We start from the raw sequence: 25,483 nt of genomic DNA on the forward strand, positions 1-25,483 counted from the left end.
AAAAGAAAAAAAAAAGAAAAGGGCAGAGATGAATGTTTCCCATGCCATGAATACCCCAACCCTACTGTCTGGGGAATCAGAGAAGGAAGGCAGCATGAAGGGCTAGACTTTCACTTTTTGCAAATGGTTTCAGAAAGAGCAGGCTGAGACCTCGAAGTTGGACTATGTACAGTGTGGGATAGCTGCAAAATAATGGTAGGAGAAGGATTCAAGAAAATGGCATGGGGCCAGAAGGATTGCAAGGGTATTTGTGTGAAAGACAATGGCAGCTCTGGGGGCACAAGTAGAAGGAACCATCCCATCTAGTGCCCTGTTGCCTGGATCTCAATACTTTATTGGCCATGAGCTACTTGCTGTCCAGGGGAGTGGTAAGAGGTGAGGATAAGGCGCTCTCTCAGGAGGAGCCTTGAGCGTAGGATCTCTGAGAAGAGTGATGATTGATTTGTAATTAGTGAATGGATTTTGTCAAAGGCTCATGAAAATTTTCCATGACGTTTTGTATTTTCTTTATTTTTAAGGCCCGGAAGGGGAGGAATTATCTCAGTGGTGGCCTTGCCCTCATTAATGAGGCATTAGCTCACCTGGTTCAAGCACAGTACAAAGAATACTAACAGGATAACAGTGAGAGCCTTCCCTCAGGGTTGGTCTGGATGTAATCCTGGGGTGGATGCATGTTGTTTCCATTAAGTTATTTCATCCTGGAGTCTTATCTTTGCACCAGAAACCCAAAACAAAAAACTCTTCTAATCATAAGGATTGGAAAAAACAGTCAAATCATATTATTATGTTTTAACGCTGATGTTAAAATACTCCTTGTTCGACCTGATAGTTTTCTCTTTTTCTTTCTCTCTTTTTCTTTCTTTCTTTCCTTCTTTCTTTCTTTCCTCTTCTCTTTCTTTCTTTCTTCTTTCTCTTTCTTCCTTTCTTTCTTTTTTTCTTTCTTTCTTTCTTCTTTTCCTTCCTTCCTCCCTCCCTCCCTCCCTCCCTCCTTCCTTCCTTCCTTCCTTCCTTCCTTCCTTCCTTCCTTCCTTCCTTCTATCCTTCATTTCTCTCTCTCTCTTTCTCTTTCTCTTTCTCTCTCTTTCTTTCTTTCTTTCTCTCTTTCTCTCTTTCTCTTTCTTTCTTTCCCCTTCCTGACTTGTGTATTGCTGTGATTCGGGGTAATCTGCTTCCTCAAATCTTCACAAGTCTAACAGTAACCCAACTGTAGTTGGAATAGTAGATGCGGCCGGGTGCGGTGGCTCACACCTGTAATCCAGCACTTTGGGAGGCTCAGGCAGGCGGATTACGAGGTCAAGAGTTTGAGGCCAGCCTGGCCAGTATGGTGAAACCCCGTCTGTACTAAAAATACGAAAATTAGCCAGGTGTGGTGGCACACGCCTGTAGTCCCAGCTACTCAGGAGGCTGAGGCAGAAGAATTGCTTGAACCCGGGAGGCAGAGGTTGCAGTGAGCCAAGATCATGCCACTGCACTCCAACCTTGGCAACAGAGTGAGACTCCATCTAAAAAAAAAAAAAAATGCTTTTTCTTCTCAGTGTGCAAGAGAAGAAAATCATAAGAAAGTCCTTCCCTTAAAAGTAGAATAATGCTGTCTGGTTACAAATGGGTTTGAGATATAGTGAATTTGTGTTTACAGTTTATTGCTGTGGAATGATATCTTGGGTTTAAATGAGCTGTCTTTGCTGGGGGTTTGTTTTCTTTTCATACCAGGACAACACAAGAGTGAAAACCTGATTCTGAGGAAATGTCAGGGCCAAAGACTGCATACGAGTAGACGAAGGGTCAGGATGCTCTCTTCCATAGACTTGTTCAGGACTCTTTAAAGGGGTTTAAAATGAACCTGGATGCAGGCTGAAAACTATCCACATCATTCCACAACCCCCACTACCATTTTGAATGGGAACTTCATGGCAAGGCAGAACAGAATCTGGGAGGGAGAGTTCAAATCTGACATCTTTGCAGTTACCTAAATCCGTGATGTTAATCATAGCTGCACAACAGAATCTTTGGGGAACCTACTAAAATGCAAGTAACTGGGCATTTTTGCCAAGGTGTTGATTCAGTGGGGTTTGGGTAGGGCTTGGAATCTGTGTTCTTTAATCTGCTCCTTAGGTTGCCCAATTTTGATCAACTTGCATCAATCTTTTACTCTAAGGTTTTTAAATAGTGATATATTTATAGAAATTTCTAACTCTAATTCGGTAGCATTTTTCTTTATTTCCTTTGTATGGACAGCTGGCTTGTTGATTAATATGCCTTCAGAGCCCAAGTCTCTGAAGTCAGTGTTGTCTTCTCAGATCTGCCTCCGATTTGAAGGATGACCTTTAACATCTCAATGGTTGAGTCTTTCCCTGTTTCCTATGTGGACCTAACTGCTCTTTTTTAGCATGCTGAATGCAAACAGAAAACGATTGTGAAAAGTTCAAAATGTAAATTGCCATGGAAACATTATGGCACTGGTAAAACGTGTATTCTCAATAGATAAAGGGGAAGACAGATTGTGGGGAATGAAGCTATCCATTCATCAACCTTGGACTAATCAATCTCTGCTTGTCATCTTAAACAGAAGGATTTTAAAGGAATTATAGATTTCAGGTCAGAATTTGTCTGGTTTAGTATTTTTTCTTTCAACTCCAAACATTTTTATAAAATGTGCCATGCTACTTCTGGGATATATAAAAATACCAGTCTCCAAGATAGTAGGAAAGCTGTTTGCTCAGAGACCAAGGGTGTTACTCCCTTTTACTTCTTTTTTCCAGGAAGCTCGAAGGAGCTATTCTGTGACGATGTGTATTGGACATTTCCATAAGCATTTAAGTCCAGGAATCATTCCTGAGTGTCTTCTGAGACAGGGTGTTATTCTGGATGTTTCAGAACATACAGGTGTGAGGAATATGCAGTCTCCACTTTGACCAGTTGACAGATGGCTGCAAAGTTTTGGGTAAAGGTAAATTATTAGTTGCCTGTGATACAAGATAAAATATTTGCCGTAGAGATTCAGAGCAGTGAAGGCCCCTGCATGTTGCGAGAATGAGCAAATACTTCCGAGCGGGAAATTAGATTTGAGATAGATTTGAGATAGACTTTTTTTTTTAACTTTTATTTTAATTTCAGGGGTACATGTGCTGGTTTGTTATATATGTAAACTTGTGGGAGTTTGTGGTACAGATTATTTCATCATTCGGGTATTAAGTCTAGTATCCATTAATTATCTTTCCTCATCTTCTCCCTGCCTACCCCCTCCACTCTCTGGTAGGCCCCAGCGTGTGTTGTCTCCCTCTGTCTGTCCATGTGTCCTCATCATTTAGCTCCCACTTCTAAGTGAGAACATGTGGTATTTAGCTTTCTGTTCCTGCATTAGTTTGCTAGGGATAATGGCCTCCAGCTCCATCCATGTCTCTGCAAAGGACATGATGAGATGGATTTTGAAAAACACACAGAATTTGACCAGACACAGGCATTCTCACTACAGAAAAAAGCTGGAACAATGGCCTGGAGGTGCACTCAGGCAAAGTATGTATGAAATTGTCTTCAAAATCTACTGCAAGACTTTCAGATTTTCCTGGAAGTGGGGTAATTTCTCCTTTATTGACATAAGTTGTGGTTCATTTTACTATTTAGTCACCTGAGGATATGTTAGTTATCCCAGCATCCTAAATCCTCCTTTGCTTGAAAAAATCCTGAGTGCTGGGGCCTTTGAACTGTGGGAGTGAATGAATAAGCATGGGACCAAGTTTTAGGAGTCCTGGCAAGGCTCCTGCACTGGGATACTGACATAGAGGCCAATAGGTTTAGGAAAGCCGAACGACCTGCTCACCTCACAGTATAAATGCAAAACCCTGGGCTTTGGAAATCAGACCAACCGGGATCCTGGTTCTTGCCATTAATGTTACCCTAGGCACATTATTTAATTATTAAATATAATGTCTGTCATGTAGCTGGTACTGCTGGTATATTATACATTTTCAATAAATTAATTACCTGGGTCCTGTGTGCAGAGACCATGTTTCAAGGAGGGACGGTAGATGCCCACCTGGGTTTCCATAGAGCCAAAGTATATTTCTCTTGCTGTTTTGTAGCATACTCTGTCTCCTTCAAATCTCAGCTTTTTGTTTGGCTCTAGCCAAGATTGGAAAGTTCCCTTAAATATTTCTGATCTAGCAGAAAGACCAGCCTTTCACAACTTGCAGTGGCTTCCTTTGCTGACGTTAGATTCATTTGGGACTTCTTTAAGTTGATGCTGCCATCTTGCTATGCTTTGGCCTCTACGTGGAACTTTCTAATCTTGCTGGGTTTGCCCTATCTGCTTGGGAATCTGACCACAGCAGTACCAAGATATTAATGTCACCTCTAGGCTAAACTAATACCTTCTTGTAACTTGGTCTTTTCATATGGCAAATCTTGCCAGCCAATCTTATGGGTTGCTCTTTGTGATCAAAAGTGACCAACCTGATCATGACGGAGGGTCTTGGGCACCAGCCTGGGGCCAGTATGAGTATTTCTTGACCTTGAGGTGAACTCCTTAACCTTGAAGACTCCTAACATGATGTCCTTATGTCCTTTGGCCAATTGCAGGAAGACCTGTGGTACATGGCTTGATCTTGTCTCTGTATTCTTTAAACAAGCAGGTGGGCTAGATTCACTTCTTCAGGCCATCCTCACTCTCTGACTCTTCTTTGAACTGTCTGTGGGGCTTTTGAGCAGCTTCTGGACTCCATGATGGAGTGGGAAGTTTGTGATGTCAGAGCTATGACATACTAACTTAATTTTGTTGCTTTTGTGTTTCCCAGACTCATTAGATTATGGCACACCCCCTGCTCATGTGCATGCCATTTCACATATATACCCACCAAATGCCTGCTAACATACCCAGATAATGTTTTCCTCTCACTTTGGATAAATGTCCTAGTTTCATCCTCATAAACATGCTGTGAAATGGATTTATTATGTCCCTTTTATGGATGCAGAAATGGAGTTTAAAGAACTTATGGGATTCGTCCAACATCACCTCACTGTAAGTTGTAGAGTTGTACACACTAATTAGTAATCCTGCTGCTCTTTGACCACACTCACTGTCCTTGCATGCATTAGCCCTGCTCTTGGCCCTTGTGATAAAAATGTCATGCTAGCACAAAGCTGGGAAACAATACCCTCCCATAGGGTGGCCATGCCAATCGGAAGCCAGCGTTACCTCTCTGAATCTTAAAGCATGAATGGGCTCTACTTCAGGTCTGAATTGAACTGAGACCATAAAATCAAGTCGAGAAGCCTCCATGGGTGTGTCATTTAGTCTCACATCTAGGAGCTTTCCATTGGGTCTGCTGCCACATTTACCTCTCTCTGGGTTTTGGGACATTCTCACATGGAAGGAGCCGAGATCGTGGCATAATTGCCACCTGCTCCACTGGGGTACTCTGTCAACTTCTACATCTACCCTCAAGTCTCCCGCTCTGGGTGAGAGCAGTGGTAGAGGCTTTTGCAGTGCTGATCATTATCTCCATCCCTGGGAAACAAGAAAACAGCACAATATCAAAATCCTTTTGGCTAGAAGATTTGCTGTCCCTAAGTCACAGAGGAAAACCACGTAGAGACAACTAGAAGCTCAGTAACCCCCAGCAAACCTAGCTATGCACATTTTTCTTCAGTCAGATTCCTAGAATGACATTTAGCATGTCTGAGCAGCCTTAGGTTCCAATTCTGGTACCTTGCTGTGTTTCTGTGAGCCTCAGTTTCAGCGTTCATAAAATGGGGATAATAATACTTGTTTCTGTTTCACGGTGTGGTTAAAGGAGATCATTGATGTACTATGTTCTATGTATGTCTGCTGGACACGCTAAGGCAGAATTTGAAATAAAGACATTGCTTCAGCTGAAGGCAGATGTTAGGAATAGATTGGTATTAATCCCACACGTTGGCAACAAAGACATTTCAACATCCAATACCGGTCCAACTGTGACTCACAAGTGAACTCAGAATAATAGCAACACCTGTGAACTCTCAGACTGGGAGTCAGAACCCTGCTGAAAGGATTGGCTCCTGCAGCACATGGCAACTCTGGTAATGGTGACTTGAAGAAGTCGTAATGTCCCAGCTCTTTAAATTGTGTGTTTTTTTAATTAATATCATTTTTAAAAACTTCATTAGCAGCTCAGAATGTGAGAACTGAAGGATCTTCCTTATCCCTACCTCTCCTTTTATAGATGGGAAAACTAAGGACCCTCAAAAGCGACTGTACCTGGCTTCAAAGTGACAGAAGGAATAGATGAAAAAAATGAGATTCTAGCTTGATCTCTTATATGATGTCACTATTCTTATTTTATATGCTCATTAGGTAAAATTGAGAAAAACATAGAAAATGATTAAGAAGAAAAATATCACCAATAATCCCAATCTACCGACATCATTAACATTTTGGTGTATTTGATGCACCAAATAGCAAAGAACTCTGTCTTCTCTCTGTGCATTTTCTTTCACCTATTCAGAAACATTAAAACTCAGGTCCTCTGACTTCACGCTCAGTGCTTTCTCTTAGCATATCAGGCTGCCTTTCTAATCAGCATTCTTACTTGATATTTGGTAAACAACAGTGAGGTTTTAAATTCTCAAAACCAAGTAATGCTGCCAGTGAGCCCCCATGTGTATATAGCTCATTAAGAAAACAGGTCTCATAATGAAATCATGAATAAATACATCACCAAAATGGCCTAGATCAGAGAGTCAAGCGTGATGCTAGACACTCAGAGGTGTCTCCAAAAGCACAACCACAGCCCTGCCCTCAAGGAGCATGCTCAGTGGCATGACGTCTGTCTGAAACAAGGGCTGTATGCCTGTGCTCATCCCAGCTCAGAAATGGAGCAGAAGATGAAAAGGCCACATGGGATGCTTCCTACAGTCCTGTTAATGTCAGGAATGCAATGCCTAGGCCCTCGGCAGTTTGACTCAGCTTCAGTTCTCTCTCCCAAGGCTGAATTACTAGAACTCCAGCTGCAGCCTGAACTTTAACTCCCTGTTCTCTTCCCAACCCACACTCTTGTTATCAGTCTGATTCGGATCTGTTAGGGCGAGGGGAGGCGGAGGTAGCAGAGATGTGACTAAGGGCAGTTGGGATAGGTCAGATCGGCCTTCCAGTATATTCTGTCTTAGTGAAGGTGACGCTAAACCATCCCTGCACTGGGGAGAGAGTAGGAGTACTCCTGCCTCCTTGTCCCGATTCCCTTAGTTAAGCTGAGTTAAGATGATCCCTCCAGGCTTTTTCTAACAGGGAATCTACATTCTCTGTGTCTTGCTGGCTGGTCACAATTCCTTGGGGAGGCAGGAGCTAACTCTACCATCCTAGCCAACTTGAATAATAAGAAATAAATGGGATGGAGAGCCAGGCAGACTCTTTGTTACACAGCACGTTAGTGAAGCAGCTATCTATTTTTAGGAGAGGGGAAAAAAGCAGTAGCTTACTCTTTGAGGATCGGCAGGTGGAATAATGATCTGCCACATTTTAACATTCAAGAATTTTTAGCTGGGCTACAAGTGAGACAGACGTTTTTGCCTGCCTCAGTGCAACGCTGTCAGTGTAATCACACATCCCTGGGCAACTAAAACATGAATGCTGGGGAAAGGAGACGTAGGACTCCATGTCACAGAATTGAAGGCTGAGAGTGCATGCTATACCAATGGCCTGATTGATTTAATTAGAAAGAAAAATAGGTGGCCCAGTCACCAGGAGTATTGAAACCTCAGGTCTCTGCTCAAATGTTACACTCAGTGAGGTTCTCTTTGGCAGTCTATTAAAAGTAACCCTTGCCATTGACGCTTCTTTCAGCCTGCACTATTGTTTTTCCCTGCATATATCGCTACCTGACGTTGCTTTTTATCTGTTTATTCATTTTTCTATTTTTCTCTCTCAGCCACTAGAATGTAAGGCTCAAAAAGACAGAGGCTTGGCTTTGTTCACTGCTATGTCCCCACGGCCTAGAACTATGCCCAGCACATGACAGGTGCTCAGGAAATATATGTTGAACGAATTAATGAATGAACATGTGAAAGAGTAAACTTAGTATCCAATAGACAATGAGTGTGCCAATAAAAACGACAAGAGCAATGAATGATTATTGCATGCTGCACATTAACTCACTTAATCCTCACAGTAACTCTGCATGGTACATGCTGTCCTTATTTTCATTTTACGTTTAAGGAAAATTAGACGGGGGCTAAGTGATTTGCCTCTGTTGCCTTTGGGTCACAGCATGAATAAATAATACAGCCAGGGTTTGATCATGAGCCTGGGGACAATGATTCCAGACATATCAGACTGAGCATTCACTTCATAGTATTTTGCCTTGGTTTTTGGTATTTTCTTCCATGATTCTTACCTGACCGTGTAAAACTCTTTCAATAAAATGACCATATGAGGTGGATGTTTCATTTCCATCTGCTTAACCTATAGCACCCATGGACTTGTCATTAAAAACTCAAACCAGAAGAGCAGGATATGCCTCATTGTTCTGTGGCCAAAATAACCCACTGAACATTTTTTTGGCTTAGTTGTGGTTCAATGGTGTAGCTAGATCAGATAGAGAATGGTAGGGGGGTTTAAGAAGAAGGACTCATGGCTCTTCCGACATGCTCTAATGTGGACTTTCTCCCCCTGGATCCACGACCTAAACAACTCCATTTCCCAACTTAAAGTGTTTTACAAAGCCAGAGCATGTTAGGACTTCCTGGTCATGTTTTTAGTCACTTTCATTCACAAAAGTGCAATTTGAATGTACTCCCTTCTCCCTAAATAAAATGCAACAGAAATACATCAGACCACAAAAATCACACCTAGTAAAAGCTGCCCACTGAGCTCCCTAGGGCAGTGCACGTATTTATTTATATGTGCATCCAAAAGTCGTCAAGGTCCTCTTAGAGTCGCACTGCCCTCTGGGGGCTCCCATGCACGGTCAACCACATGGCTTAGGTAGTATATGGAGTCTCATTTTCATCCTGAGCATAGTTTATCCCCATGGCAATATCTGGTATATTCCATTGTGAAATTAGTCACATTATCTGGTGTTTTTTAAAACTTAAAGTCTCTATTGTGTGTGTGTATTATAATTAGCTAATTAAATACTTTTATTCTTCCTTTTAGAGGAGACCCACATTTGAGTGAGAGACTCTGTTGTCATGAAACACTCAAGGGGTCACTGCTTTATTTTCAAAGAGCAGGCAAGCTCTAGCACCATCTACTCCATGGGTTCTGTGCTCAGTGAGGTCTCCGTCCCGAGAATCCCAGATTTTAGGGGAATGCTATGCCACTCAACCCAATCTGGACACAGATTCCATCTCAGTGTGCAGACGACTGCAAGATTTCTTAAGTCATTCTTCTTCCTTTCCGTCTGGTTTGGTCATGATTGTACTTAAGTTTACTGTGAGTTAACTGAGATTTCAAAGTTCTTTTCAATATTCCATATTGATTTGCAGATAACGACTAAATCTCTAATAGAAAGAGTCCTGACACTTAGATTCCTGTCACATTAGAGAAAAATCTATTTTTCATCCAGTCTCACTTTCAACATATTCTACTAGTTCAAGTCATAAATTATCAAGGAAGAAAAAAATGCTTATGTGATTTGTTCTCTTGGAGTGCACGTGTCTCTTTTTCCAACTCAGAGGTTCTCATCCTGGCCGCATATTAAACTCATTTGAGAGGGCTTCTAAAAATTTCCAGTGTCCAGCCTCCAGGTTCTCCTATAGGCCAAGCAATTTAGAATGTCTCAGGGTAAGGCCTAGGAGGATTTAAATGTGTACCCAAGAGTGAGAACCACTGAATTACAGAATTTCTAGTGCTGTCCATCGCCAGTGTTTATTTGTGTAGCCACTGTGAGTTGAGCACCACTGATCTAGAATGGAAGTGTCTTAAGGGAAGGCTCTATAGTTTATCTGTTTTCCCAGTGCCTAGCAAAGGGCTTGGAAGCTGGTAGGTGCTCAGCACCCATATGTGAAAGATAACAGCTATTCGAAACAATTCAATTTGCATCCAACACCTTATGTCATTGCCAGAAACATCAACACAGTTCCAACTATATTTCATTTAAAAGATACTGCCCCCCGCCACCCACCCCACATGACCACAATACACACACAAATTCTAAATGTCATCCTGGGAGTTGAAAAGTGCTTCTTTGAAATCTTATTTGTGCTACTTCTCTGTATCCATATTTAAGATATCCTGACACAAGCCACCGTCTTTTTGTGCTTGAAATCGTCTTTAATATATTTTATTTTGACATTAGTATTTACTGGGTTTTTGTTTGTATATCTGTTTTTTAAACTGTGGGAGGACGAGAGGCAGAACAGTCATATCTGCCAAATGGAGAAAAGGCTTTAATATATACATATAGCTAGAAACTTTCACCTAGAGAATCAATCTCTATTCATTTATACATGGTCAATCATAACTGCCACTGTGGCCTTCCTTCGTTTCCCGTTCCCACCTACCATGCATATAACACCTGTTCACAGAAGCATTGTTGGGCCAGTATTTGAGACTTGAGGTGCCCAGAACTGTATCATTCTGCTATTGAGCAGCATAGAATACTCTACTTTGGGGGAGAAAGAACATGTGAAATAAACAGAGCAAATATGCAAGGTGATTTAGTTTAAAATAAATGCTACAGTCGTCATAAAAGGCAAGAATTTTCTCAAGTTTTAATAGAGGGAGCAGATACCTGGACTCTACTATAATAGAACTAAGATAGGCATAGAGGCCTGGGAAGGCATCTTAGATAAGTGGAAAGCGAGATCATGGATATGGAGCTAGAAATGAGGTTGGTATTTGGGAAAGCTTTGTCTCAAATATAGTGGTAGTTGTGTCCGTTTAATCTACTTGTTTGGGGTTTGGAGACTTCTTATTTGGAAGGAGCAGTGATCGTGATGCAGCCTAAGGTCCACTTGAACCACTCCTTTCTGTTTTGAGAAGCCAAGATACCAATCGCCAGTGAAAATAAGATGCTTTGAATACTCGAGAAAAACTCATTCTCAGCCTGACCTACAATGTAGTAGAGATGCTTGGGGAGGGTGCTGGGTGATGCCCTGTTAAACAGTTGTAGACATCTCGACGCCAGAAGAAATCATTTTCCTGGACCAGATTGATTGCTTTCAGCTGATGGAATATAGTTTTATTGGTTCCTACTCATTTTGCCATTTTATATTTTTATAGACTTGTCAGTTTTCTTGTCTTCCTTTCTACAATAACATTTATCCAGTAGTATATCAACCTTAAAATTTGATTGTTGGCATATTCAGTAATGGGAATTTAGAAATCCACTTTTAATTGATGGCCTGGAAGTTTGTATGCAAGGAAGAAGCATCAAGCTTGTCCTTTGATGATTGACAAAATCTGGTAATTAGTATTTTTTTTTTTCCTTTTTAATTGTCAACTGGCTTTTAAACTTTAGATCTTTTTTTTTTCTCCTTATTCTTTTCACCATGCTCTAAAACAATAGCTAATCTTACTTTCTATGAAATTGATCTTTATTTAAAACTAAGAATATTTAGTCAAATGTGGTAATGGGTTCCTTAAAGGCACTTAAACATGATTTTGTGGTTTTACTTAGGCATTTAGGGGATGCTGCATATAATTTGTATTAAAGAGAGGCCATTAGCAAATATATATAGACCTCCTTCATAGATTTCAAAAAACCATTACCCCAATAAATGTATTTTTGGTATTTAAATATTCCTACCAAGAGGTTTCTTTGCAGAGTTTTAATCAGTATGATTTTGTATTCCTTCTCTTTTATACTTCCTACTTGTTGTTATCACAGTGATAGAAAAAAATGAGGAAGTAAAACTCCAATTTAGATTTTGTTCCTACCCCCAAAATAGCTAAAAAGTTGATGGAGAGAACGTTGAAATTATTAGCTTAAATGAGACTGTGAGAATATCTGTGGAAAGGAAAATGTTAAGGCGTGATCAAACTATTAGAAAAGGAGGGATGGTTTCCTTCAGAGAACAAGGAGATCATATGAGAACAAGATTGAATTACTCAATTGAGTGAAATATACCCTCACTTTGTTTTCAAGCTTATAGGCCACATTAAGAACATTTCTGTATTATACAAAATGGGTGCCACATTTATCCCTTGCTATAACCATCAAAATAACCTCTGTTGAGTGCTTTGCTCTAGCAGTCTAACAGAAATATCTGACATACTTAAATCTGCAACTCAACAGGCTAAACAACTGGAAAGCAGATTTCTGCATTACCAGTCAAACACTCAGAACCATGATCAAACTTTCCCTTCTGCTATTTTACTGGTTTTTCTTAAAATGTTAGGAAGTATGATTAGCTTCACAAATCTAAAACTCTTCAGTTTCTCTACTCTCTTCCGAATACTTGTAAGGAACTTAGAATGTTTTAACTTTGATCTCCAAATTACTACATACCAAATTATTGTCTGTCAATATTTAGTTCTACCTTACTTTCACAATTCCTCCATTAGCCATTATTTCTTTTAATATTTACAGTTAGTGTTTATTTAAATTCACTTCCAACTTCTTTGCTTGCCATTTTTTTCTTACATCCTACCCCATGCATTTTGTTCAAACTACAGTGTGTCCTTTTAGTGAAGTTTTATAGGCAATGAACTCTCTCAGTTTTATTTTTCCAGGGATTGAAATTTCACTTTCACTTGTTTAATGATGAGTTACCTGGATGGAGATATCTCAGTCCCCACCAACAACCTCAGTACTTTAAAAATACTACTCCATTTGGTGCTGATGAGAAGTCTATTCATACAAGTTTGCCAGGGGGATAAATCATGGAAAAGAGAAAGGAAATACTTTATATTCAAAGGCTCAGAGATTCGAGAGAGTCTAGGTGCCTGGGGATGACCATATCAATAGCTCCTGACAAGGGGAATGCTATAAACATCAAAGGAATGGGTGATCCTCTGCCCTGGCCTCTTGCACAGGCACTTGTGCCCTCAGCACACTGAGCTCCCTACTTTTCCATACAGTTTTCCTGGTGATTACAAAGATATGTGGGACCTATGGGCTTAGGGTCTGTGACAGAACTACCAGGGTTGGGCAAAGTTCCAGCAAACAGCCTCATCGTGTGCTTCATCATTTCATAAATACATATCAGTCCAGATGCTAAATTCTGAAACTGGGGAGGAAAGAGGAATAAGCAACTTAAAAAACAAGGGCAGGTCTAGCATGCCTTTTAGCGCATACTTACTGATTATGTGCCAGAAAATATGCTGGGGATACAGCAGTGCACAGACCACATTCCTCTTCATGTGTATCTTATGTGCCAAAGTGAGGAGACAGAATAAACACGGAAGCCAATATACATCTAATGTCTAAAAGTCATCAATGTTCTAAAGAAACACAGCAAGGTGAGTGGACAGGGTATAATCGGACAGCACTTCTTTACTTAAGGTGGGGTCAAGTTGGTATTAAGAATGAGACCCAAATGATAAGAAGGCGCTGGCCTCATCAAGGAAAAGAGGTGAATGAGTGATCCAGGCCAAGGGCAGAGGAATCGCAAAGCCTCTATGGCGGGGACATTTTGATTATGTTCAAAGGGCAGAAAAAAGCAGTGAATTAGGGGAAGAGTCAGAGGAGATAAGGCCAGGGAGGTGGCCAGGGGTAACGTCATATAAAGCCTTCTAGGACATGCCAAGGGGTTTGAGTTTTCTTCCATGTGACATGGGAAGCCATTGGACAGTTTTAAGTGAGAGGCAACACAATCAGATTTCAGTTTTTAAAGGCTTGCTCTGAAGATTATGTGAATAATTGAGTAGAAGGGGCCGAAATGCAGAAGGGGAGATATATTGGGAAGCTACTATAGAATCTAGCAGAGAAGTAGTGGTATCTTGGACTAGGGTTGTGGCTGTGAGGACGATGAGAGTGATCAGATTTGGGACCTATTTTTGACATAGAGCTCATGGAAACTGCTGGTGGATTGGAACTGAGGGTGTGTGGGAAGGAGAGAAACCCAGATTCTCTGTACTGTGTTCCTGGATAATACGTTTTATTGAGATGGAGAAGATTAAGAAAAGGAACAGAGGTGGAAGGATGAGTATGAAGAGTTGCAGTTTTGAGGGATGGAGGGATGAGAATGGAGATACTGTGTTTGTTGAGGAGTTCACATGATCCTGTGTGGATCCCTGAGTGAGTAGAGTTTTAGACATTAGGAAGTGACATGGTCAGCTTATGGTATGTAAATGCAGCTGAGAATCCAGTGGGAGCCTCAAAATATTGACTAGTGCTCTTGAGTCACATTAAATTTTCCATTAGTAAAAAGAACCTCACTGACTTAACAGGCCTGATAGGACATCCCATCATTGATAGCTTTCATTCTCCTTCCTCTTCTCTTCTCCCATTTTTTTTTTTTTTAATCTCCAATACTGAGCTCCCTTCATGAGAATAAACCCAGGGCATATGCACATATACTTATGTGCATAGACACTTACATATTCATACACATACATAATTGTGCTATTTCTAATTTTCTGACCAAAAATGAGTGACCTCACTTAGGGAGCTGGACTAGCTAGTTGTCTGCTTCATGCTTCTAAATTGCAGGCAATTTCCTGAGGGCAGTGGAAACTAGTTATTCATTTATTTATTACCTTATGAAAAGCTAAAATATTCTTTTTGGGGTAAATACACTGCATAGAAGGTTCTTTTTTGGAGAAATCCAAGATGGAGGGCATCCTGAGTTGGTAGCATTCAATTCATTCTTGTCTTGGCCCATCATGTACATAGTTTTGAAACTTCTTTCTCTAATTCTGGCAGCTTCCTGGTTTGAGATCAAGAAAGCTTTTCTGGGCATGTGTATCCTGGACCAAGCAGCCTCAGTTTCTCATGAAACCTTGCAAGCATTTCAAGAATGTCAACTTTGGCAAGCATTCTCCCCAAGAAATGGAGAGAACTGTGCTGATATGACTGACTTTTTGTGCTGAGGAAAGGACTGATAAAGTGACCTTATCCAACACCTGGAAGGATGTTCCATGGGATATGAGTGCAGGGTTTAGCCTGGACAGGGTGCTATGCTGCACATGACAGGGGGATTGTAATTGGCTTAACAACCATGACATTGAAATTTGTATTTCAATATAAGCCTCCATTTCTCCATGTTTCTCCTACTCATGCATATCAACCTGAGCCTAGAGCCAGCAAGTGTTGAGTTTCTCCATATTCTGATAACCCAACCCCTCGAAGCACAAGCTTTTTTTCTCATCCACGTCTTTCCAGTATGCAAGCCAAAGCAGCAACCTACTTAGCCTTGAACAAAAAAACTAAATAAAAGCTAGAGCACGTGAGAAAATATGAGAGACAGAGCGTTGAATCTGGGTTCTAATTCTATGGACTCGACGGCTGGCATCGTGATGGAGCAGGGATGGGGGGCCAATCCCACCAGTGTGAAAGTAAACACCAGAAAGATCTTTCCTCAGAGAAAGGAGATGTTCCAAGAATTTTAGTGTGACAACCTCCTTCTGAGCCTTTGATATGGGCATAGAAGAGAGAATAGGAGGAGAGAGAAGGGAGGCAACAATAAATCACCAAATAGCTTTTGTCAATTATTTCTCCCTCAAACTGCCAATTGCACAGGAAACACAGATGATGGAAATTCTCTCCTTTCCATCATAAAATTGCTCCGATATTTTATGAAGATGTTAAAGTCAGTGAATCTCTGTTTTATCCTCTCCCTCTCACGAATCTTCCCCTTCCCAACAAACTTGGGGCATTTAATCACCTCTCAATATTTTTTAAACCTTCTATGAAAAAAATATATGAATGCTTCAAAATAGTAAAAGGACACGGGGGAAAAAAGGGAGTCTAGACACATTGACTGAAGGTGAAATAATTCCTTGTGTTTCTCTTTCAAAGAACTGGGGCATAAAATGGGTGCTGGGCCTTTCATGGTCCTTGCACTTACGTGTTTCCCTCAGTGACTGAGTAGAAGGAAATGAAGCAAAAGCATCCATTGAATCCACATATACTAAGCATCTACTTAATGTGTGGTAAATTGCCTGGCCTGGCCCCCACTAGATGTTCAAGAAATATTTATGAACCAACTACTTTTAGCTTTGACCCCGTACTTGTCACTGATGACACATAAGTAAATAATATAGATAGTGCTTGCGCTCAAACAGCTCATACATTTTAGGTAGTGAAACTGTGTGCAATGAAATACTGTTCATACCCCCCCCCTTTCCCCTGGCTTGTTTGCAGCTCTACTGGGAAATCATAATTTGTATTGTTGTTGTTAATGTCAGAGGATGCATTTTTAAATAGAAGAGCAAATATGCCTGTTGTAGCAGGAGAAAGATCCCATGGCATTTGTTTAGGCAAGTGGGATTTAACTTCAGAGGCAGCTGATGTTCTGTCTAAGTTTTGTACATGTGGTGTGATTTGTCAGCAGTGCTACTGAAAGCCTGAGAGGGCGTTCCCTGATCCGCCAGGTATTTGTGAGAGTCCTATGAATGTTTGACCTCACCAAGATAAAACAAAGGCCTGGGCTTTTGTGTATCTCTTTATCACAGAGATAATAATTCTGGTTCAGATCTGAATCTGGACCAGTGCCCTGGCTGTGAAATGCCTTCTTATGATAAACTGCCATGGGCGATCATGCAAACCCTAGATGTGGTGTGAGGGCTGAGACACATCAACCTGACAGTAGTTCGGTGGCGTGAAGTCTTTGGTTCTGTGCCTCATGTGCTCAGCTTAATCAGCAAGTGTGCCCAGCCTCAGACAGACCCTTAAAGTCTTCCAGATCCAACACGATGGAAATAGTGCTGGCCCAGCAGACAGAGATATGGCAGGTGTGTAGCATCTGCTGTGACTGGCTCTGCTTCCCTCATGCTTCACTGGTAGGTTTTCCTTCTAGATTCTCAACAACTCTACCTGATGTCATGTGACCTTAGAACTTGCTCACATAATTGTTCACAGCAGTTAGTGATCAATAGCGTGTGAACCATTCCAAGCCTGAGATCCATATTCACTTAGCCAAGCAAGGCTGAATGGAGCCCCCAGCCCTTCCAATATGCAAGCCAAAGCAGCAACAGACTTAGCCTTGAATAGAGAAAAAAAAAATAACTGAAAATAAGCTGGGCGTGGTGGCTCACCTCTGTAATCCCAGCACTTTGGGAGGCCAAGGCGGGCAGATCACTTGAGCCCAGGAATTGGAGACCGGCCTGGGCAACATGGCGAAACCCCATCTCTAGAAAAAATACCAAAATTACCTGGGCATGATAGTGTGCTACTGTAGTCTCAGCTACTCTGGAGGCTGAGGTGGAAGAATGGCTTGAGCCTGGGAGGCGGAGGTTGCAGTGAGCCAAGAGCATACCCTTGCACTCCAGCCTAGGTGACAGAGCCAGACCCTGTCTCAAGCGGGGGTGGCAGCGGGAACCTAAACTAAAAATAGAAAATAGTTTGTCAAGTAAGGATGATGGTGAGCATCTAATTCCCAGATCCAATCAAAAGTTCCCACCCCCGGAACTTTTGATTGGATCCGGGATTTAGATGCTCACCATCATCTGCCATCATTTACGTGGTCTCATTACTTTTCTGTCTAATACGCTATAGCTCCTGCAGTAGTATCCTGAGGGATAGGTAGGGCACATTCAGACAGGGTGGCACAGGTGAGGTTGAGGAAGGCATTCCAGGAAGGAGGAATGGCATGTAAAAGTGTCAGATGTCGAAGGGCAATTATTTTCCCATTTGACAAACAAGGACACTGATATTTAGAGAAGTTAGGCATCCTGCTTAAGTTAACATAGCTAAAAGCACAGCCCAGATTCAAGCTCATGTCTGCCTAACTCCAAAGCCTGTATATTTGTACATAGGCTGTCTTATGAAGGATAGGGTGAGGAGTTTGGATATATCTTATAAGAAGTAGGGAGCCATTGAATGGTTAGAGAGGAGACTCAGATGATGAAATCAATGTTTTATGAAGATTAATTTGGTGGCCATGTGCAGGATGGATTAGGAAAGTGAGAGGCTAGAAATAGGGACTGGTTGGTGAAAGAAAAGTATAGGTGAAAATGATTTACGAGTCTATTGTGTACTGAATTATTGATATTTAATTCCCCTATCATAATAGGTATCTCAAGTATATTTTGAACTTTCATTTTAATTTGACAAGTAGTATTGGTACATATTTATGGGGTACAATGTGATGTTTTGAGAGAGAGAGAGATATATACACACACACATATATATACACACACAGACACACACACAAATTGTTGAATAATCAAGCTAGTTGACATATCCATCATCTCATATACTTACCATTTTTTGTAGTCAGAATATTTGAAATTTACTATTAGCAATTTTGAAAAGTACAATACATTATTATTATAGTCAGCATGCTGTGCAATAGATCTCACAAACGTATTCCTCCTAATTGAAATGCTGTACCCTTTCATCTTTGTACCCTTTGAGCCCAGGAGTTCAAGACCTTCTTCCAACCCCAGTCTCTGGTAATTCTGTTCTCTATTTCTATGAGTTCAACATTTTCAAATTTCACATGTATGTGATATCATCCAGTATTTGACCTTGTGTACCTGGCTTATTTCACTTAGCTTAAGTTTTTCAGGTTCATGAATGTTGTAGCATGTGATAAAATTTCCTTATATTTTATGGCTGAATAGTATTCCATTGTGTATATATGCCACATTTTCTTCATCTATTCATCCATTGACGGACACTCATTGACTCCTTATCTTGCCTATTGTGAATAAAACTGCAATGAACTTGGGACTGAAAATATCTTTTCAACATACTAATTTTATTTCCTTTGGATATATACCCATGTGAAATTGCTGGATCATATAGTAGTACTCTTTTTAGTTTTTTGAGGCACCTCCATACTATTTTTCGTTGTGGCTGTACCAATGTACATTCCCGCTAACACTGTCCAAATCTCTTAACTATGTGATAATGACCATCCTAACAGATGTGAGGTGATTACCTCATTGTGGTTTTGATTTGTTGAATATCTTTTCATATACTTGTTGGCCAATTTTATGTCTCCTTTGGAAAAATGTCTATTCAAATCCTTTGCCCATTTTTAAATTTAGATTATTTTGGGTTTCTTCTTTTGTTTGTATGAATTCTTTATATATTTAGTTGTATGAGTTCCCCATACATTTTAGATATTAACCCATAAGACAAAAGTGTCCTCACCCTTCCTCCCAACACACACATACCTGGTAACTGTGGATGGTGATGGATGTGCTGATTTGATTGGTGTAATAATTACACTGTGTATACATATATCAAATCATCAATTGTACACCTTGAATATATCCTGTTTTATTTGTCAAGAATACATCAATAAAGCTGGAAAAAATAGGTTTTCAAGTAAGGGAGCCCAAGGAAAGTATCAAGTATATTTACAGAGCCAAATCAGGTGTTTCACATTCCCAGTGTGGACGTGCAGCGTGTATATGTTGGGGCCATTTCAGAGGCAAGACAGAAAATGCACCTTGGAAGCTGAGGACGTGGGTAGCTGGAATAAGAAACAAGTGATTATTAGTGTTTTTTGCTGCCCAGAGGTCATGCAGCCAGTCAATGGACTGGCAAAAACTCTGGAGAGAGGAAGTCACTAGTCATCCTTGCCACCAAAATGCATGAATAGATGCCCTGTTGATATTGCTGCCTAGAAATTCTTATTGAATCACTGTTGCTCTGTAGTCTTTTCTTTGAAACTCTCAAGAATGACCTTTTCACCCTGGATACTATGTTTCTTTTTCCTTTGGCCATCAATCGGAGGACAGAAATGTCCATCCCCACTGTGGTTGCTTAAGCAATGGGAGCAGCAGTAAGGCCTGCCACACCCCAGTGACCTATACACATAGCCCTGCATAGTAACTCTCAGCTCCATGGCAAGTTTCCTACTTGGCGTGTTGAGTAGCCCTTAGTCTTGCACCATTGGTTATTGACCAGAGGATATCCCTAGTAGAATCACTTCTTGAACCTGTCTCCTGCATCCCACTTAATATAAAAAATAAAATGAATCCAAGAAGCTGACAGTCATGCTAGTTGGACCATTGCATTCCATAGACTGTGGCAGAGGTTGATTCTTTCTTCTTAATCTCAGATGATCAACTACTAATGCAGACATATTTTCATGGCAAGCCATCCTAACTGTTGCTTCACTGTCAGGAAGGAAGAGAAAGAAAGCCCAGGAGTCACTGCAACTCATAGTGAGCAAAATGCCCATATAGTTCCACACAAATTGCCCTCTGACTGCCATGAGCTGCCCAATGTATACCTACTGTCTTGTTCTGCCCGTCTCTGCTCTTATGTAATGGGCAGTCCAAGGGAACATACTCCATGTACCTTAGCCTCCAATGCCAGCGGCCACCGAATTGCCTCAAACCAAAGTCAACCTGGACATCGGATGACAGCTTTGGTGAAAAGCATAGCAAGGACTGTATTATGTGAGAGGAATATGAGTAATAATTGTGTCATCGTGTAGCTTTCAAACTCCTTCTTGTTCCTCCATTATACTTGAATGGAGACTGCTCCCTAGAGACCCAAAGAGACAGATGTGTGCTCTTCTTTCCCTAGTTCACTCTCTGCTCTACTTCTACCATCTTGTGTGTGCCAAGTGTCTTCATGTTTGCTAAAGGGTAACAAGTAGATCTGAGGTCGTGTAGATGGGAAAAAAGCAAACAACAACAACAAAAAAAAAAACATGGGCTGGATGTGGTGGCTCACACCTGTAGTCCCAGTACTTTGGGAGGCTGAGTCAAAAGGATCACTTGTGGCCAGGAGTTCAAGACCAGCCTGAGCAACGTAGCGAGACTCCTTCTCTACAATTTTTTTTTTTTTTTTTAATTAGGCGAATGTGGTGGCATATACCTGTGGTCCTAGCTACTTAGGAAGCTGAGGCAGGAGAGTTGCTTGAGCCCGGGAGTTTGAGGCTGCAGTGAGCCATGATTGCACTGTGTGCCAGCGTTGGTGACAGAGCGAGACCCAACTTAAAAAAAAAAAAAAAGTAAAAAGAAACATGATGTTGGGTTAAACATAGACACGCATGCACACACACAGAGTGACTTTCGCTTGTGAGTCTCAGCACTGGTCAGAGGTGCCCTTACAATTTGATCTAAAATGACTATGGTAGTGATTCTCACCCAGGAGCAGTATTACCCTTATAGGGAATATTTGGCAAAGTTCTGGGAGTGTTTTGGGGTTGTTGTATTGACTGAAGGGAAGTATTGGCATTTTGTGGGCAGGTGATAGAGTTGTGAAATGCTCTGCATTGAGTGGGATGTCCCATACAAGAGGAAATTATCCAGGCCTAAATGCCAAAGTTCCCCGGAAAAAAACACTGAAGGTTAAACTGGTGAAGCGGGCACAGGAGAGTTCGCACCAAATTTCTAGTTACTAAAGATCTATGATGAATGGCTAAAGCAGTGCTTCTCAAAGTATTGTCTCTACATCACCTACATCAGAATTACCTGGTATGCTTGTTAAAACGCACTTTCTGGGTCCCACATGAATATTACTAAATCAAAATCTCTGGGAATGGGATAAAGGAATCTGAATTTAAAGAAGCATGCCAAATTATTATGTGTATTAAAGATTGAGAGCCATTACACTAAAGGATCTTTCTAAGGAAGAGGATGCTGATGGCTAAACTAAGTAAGATCTTTATGTATCTCAAGGCATAGAGCTATCCCCATTAAGAACAGAACAAGGGAAAGTAGGTTTGGAAATTGGAAAGAGGTATTTAGGATTGATATAGGGAAGTATAAGGAAACTTTATTTCTTCTTATTTGAAATATCTAGAATCTTATTTTAAATATGACCCTAGTCTCAAAGGACTTAATGAGTAAATTTACAAAATATAACCTACTAATAGCCAATCAATCTATGAGAAAGTTCTCAACTTTCTTCTCTAGTAATCAACAAAATTCACATTAATGAAACTTCTGTTTATCAAACTGACAAAAGGTGGTTTCATTTATTTGGTTTTATTTTAATAATATGTATTGTCAAAGAACATTGAGACATATTCAAGTACAATGCTGATGGAAATGTAGATTCAAACAATCTTTTGTGAAATCATGTCGAGAAGATGTGTCTAAAGTATTAAAATGTACATATCATTTGATCTTACAATTCTACAGCTATAGCGTAAACTAAGAAATTTCATTGTGATTGTCTGTAAACCTGATTTAGATGTTCCTTGTCGCCTTATGTATTAACGTTCAGTGTTGGGGGATTGGTTGGTAGCTTATTATGTGGCTGTTTAAAATTTGACAATGAATTATAGTAACATGGATAATGCCAATTATATGTTAGGTGAAAAGACTGGATATAAAAGTTTGACTCTAATTGTATGCGAGAAAAATTAACAATGTGTAGAAAAAAGGAACTGAAAGAGAAACATTGCCAGGATGTCAATAGAAGATTACCTTTATTTGGTATTTTTCTTAATGATTTTCCTAATTTTTAAATTTTGCACGATTGGGCATGTGCCACATTAATAAGCAGAAACAAGTTAATTTAAGCATACCTATGGCACAGACCAGTGGTAGGAAAGGATGTAAAGTCCTTTCCCATTACATTTCGGTAATTTGGGGTGGATTGAGATCACAGATTTTATTTAACATAATACGATCAGTTCTGTGCCCACTAGCTCATATCAATATAGCTTTATCTATAAAGGAAATTTGTTAGTGCTTGCTTTCCTCTCTTGGGTACATTCTGTTACTGGGTTCTTATTGATATTATGCATGTCATTCCCAATGGGAAAGTGGCTGGAATACAGTAGCTACTTGGGCAGTAGCAGTAGGCAAGGGTTTATTTATTTTAATTTCTATTTCATGAATATCTAATAAATTCGATTGACCGGAAAGTTTCAGTGAGGCATCAGAAAACTTTGCAAATAAATGTTGCTCTTTTGTTTTATTTTTTTCTGAATGCACCATTTGCATTCTACTGCCTTGAGTTACCTATTGTTTGCAGTCCTCATAGAATTGCTGATCTTAACCTCCCTAGTTCTATTTATGAATACAGTACGGATGTAATAACATACTTATGAGGTCATTTTTGCAGGAAAAAACTTGCTTTCCCAATGAAGAAGATGCAACTAAAATTATCGTTTAAATTCAAACCTACCAGGACCATGTTAATTCTGTTTGGAGATTTGAGCCTGAAAACATGAATCGTCGTTACAGACTACATTTAGAAGATATTGATTGTGCCCATATGCAGAGTAACTTTACAGATTCCCAGGAAAATGGAATGAGTTGATGAAAATGACTGGATTTGGAACAGCAGGGAATTAGCAAAGCATAGAGGCTGTAGAGGGTGCCTCACACCATGCACTTTGCTCACTTCCTTTGATAAGGGGAATTAGGATTTAATTACTTGTGAAACTGTCACTACCTCCTTGGTAAAAGTAAGATGGCCTTCATAATCAGATACCTCTTTGTCTCTGTGCTGTGAACACACAGCTCCTAAGTAGGATGCGGTATCTCATATGATCTCCTCCTCCTCCTCCTCCTCCTCCTCCTCCTCCTTTTTCCTCTTCTTCTCTGTATCATCATCGTCATCATCATCATTGTTCTATTGAGACAGATTCTCCTGTATCACTGAGGCTGGAGTGGTACAGTGGCGCAATCTTGGCTTACTGCAACCTCCGCCTCTGGGGCTCAAGCAATCTTCCTGCCTCAGCCTCCCAAGTAGCTGGGATTACAGGCATGTGTGCCACCGCACCTGGCTTTTTGCATTTTTAGTAGAGATAGAGTTTCGCCATGTTGGCCAAGCTGGTCTCGAACTCCTGACCTCAGGTGATCCACCCGCCTCGGCCTCCGAAAATGCTAGGTTTACAGGTGTGAGCCACCATGCCTGGCCACTTGTTAATTTTTTTTTTTTTTAATGAAACTTTGAGTCTGGGAATTAGTCATAAGGGCATGGAAGAAGATTTTTCCACATCAAATATGTGAAAATAGGTAGAAGCTTCTATGCCACAGGAAATAGAATTTCAAGGACAAGGGCACCACAACAGAACCAACTTCAGACACGCATCCATACTCTGACTCTGATGGAGAATCTGCAACAGCAACTTGAGCCCTTGTATTGGGAAGTGAAACACACAGTTCAGGCTAAACCTGCTGGATCACTTTTACAAAATATCTCCTGTATCAGTGGCTCAGCAGCCTTAGTGGGTGGTGCATTGAAATCTTGGTCTTTTATTTTTCAATGAGCCCACAAAAATTGCAGCCACTTAGATCGGCACCGTCATAATACAAGCTTATCCCTATAGCTATAGTTCCAAATTATATGGAAATCACTTTGATTTTCATAGTGCCTTTTTTCCTATGAACTCCTAGGACATACACATTAATTTAAATTTTCTCCTCAGAATAATTGTATAAGGTAAGCAGAGAATAGACTACAGGTCTTTTAGTGTTTCCTCCAAATCCCCCGAGACCTGGGGCATTTTGAAATAGAGAATATTTTTGTGTATTACAGTGGTTAAAAAAAAAAAAAGTTGGATTCATAAAGACAGTAAGTTTCCTCATGGCAGTTCAGGTAAAATTTTGCTGTCCAGTAAGTCCATTCAGGTCATATAATACCACAGAAATATAATATGTCTTTTCTATGTAGAACTTTTTGGAGTTTGGAATTGCTATAATAACCTCATAAGGTATGGTAGACCTGTATTATCCCAATAATAATGAATGGAAGCATCATGAATAGAAAAATATGGACTCTGCTTGGCTCATTCAGATAGTGACTCTGATTAGTGCGTTGAGGAACATTTTGTGGACAGGCTGGAGTCAGCATTACCATTGTGAGTCTGTTTACCCATAATAGCTCCTATTTTTAAGCAATATCTGTGTGCCTATGCTGGACACTATGCAATGTGGCTCACCTTACAGGTTGCACTAGTAATTCAGACTTATTTCAAATTATCCATCTAGTGAAGTGTTACCAATATAGGCCTCAGGTGAAGCTTTTCTCTAAGACCTGCTTTTTTTTTTTCCCTTACCCTTATGTGATTGATGACATGAAATCGTTCTCAGACAAAAAGCTCAGCTCCTTGCAAGAGGCAGCATAGCAGGGTGAAGGAAGCATCTGAGTGGTCATACCTGACTTGTCATTTATTATGTGACTCTTGGGCATCAGCTTCCCTATCTTTAAAATGGGGGTGTAATCCCTTCCCAGCCCACCTGACAAGAGAGCTGTGAGGATTTTGATAATAATAAATAAATGTGAGAGCACTTTGTAATCTCCGAGGCACCACTTCAACATCAGGTGGAAAAATTATAAATGCAAGGAGAAGCCTCGTGTATCAACTTGCTATGAGTCCCACTTGGGAGGCAAATGGCCAAAATGGAGTGAGAAGAATATCTCAAAAAGCAAAGGATCTGGGTTTGGGGAGAGGGTGAGGGGAAGATCGATGTCATCAGGGCGAAGGCAGTCGCTCAAACCATCTGACCTTTTCAGCCTTCTCAATTACCTCT

The 25,483-nt window shown here is 40.6% G+C and overlaps 1 protein-coding gene and 1 long non-coding RNA gene across 3 annotated transcripts in view; both read left to right on the plus strand.

Moving 5' to 3' along the window:
* Nucleotides 1-25,483, plus strand: part of FGF13 (fibroblast growth factor 13) — a 581,422-nt gene that overhangs the window by 289,787 nt on the left and 266,152 nt on the right. The gene's annotated exons all lie outside the window — the stretch shown is intronic.
* Nucleotides 4,985-6,331, plus strand: LOC105554962. The gene is made up of 2 exons (XR_001008411.1): nt 4,985-5,633; nt 5,664-6,331. It is a non-coding gene; the product is annotated as an uncharacterized LOC105554962 (long non-coding RNA).

Source organism: Mandrillus leucophaeus, unplaced genomic scaffold, assembly GCF_000951045.1.
Source record: "Mandrillus leucophaeus isolate KB7577 unplaced genomic scaffold, Mleu.le_1.0 Scaffold668, whole genome shotgun sequence".
In the NCBI taxonomy this organism is placed as follows: Eukaryota; Metazoa; Chordata; class Mammalia; order Primates; family Cercopithecidae; genus Mandrillus; species Mandrillus leucophaeus.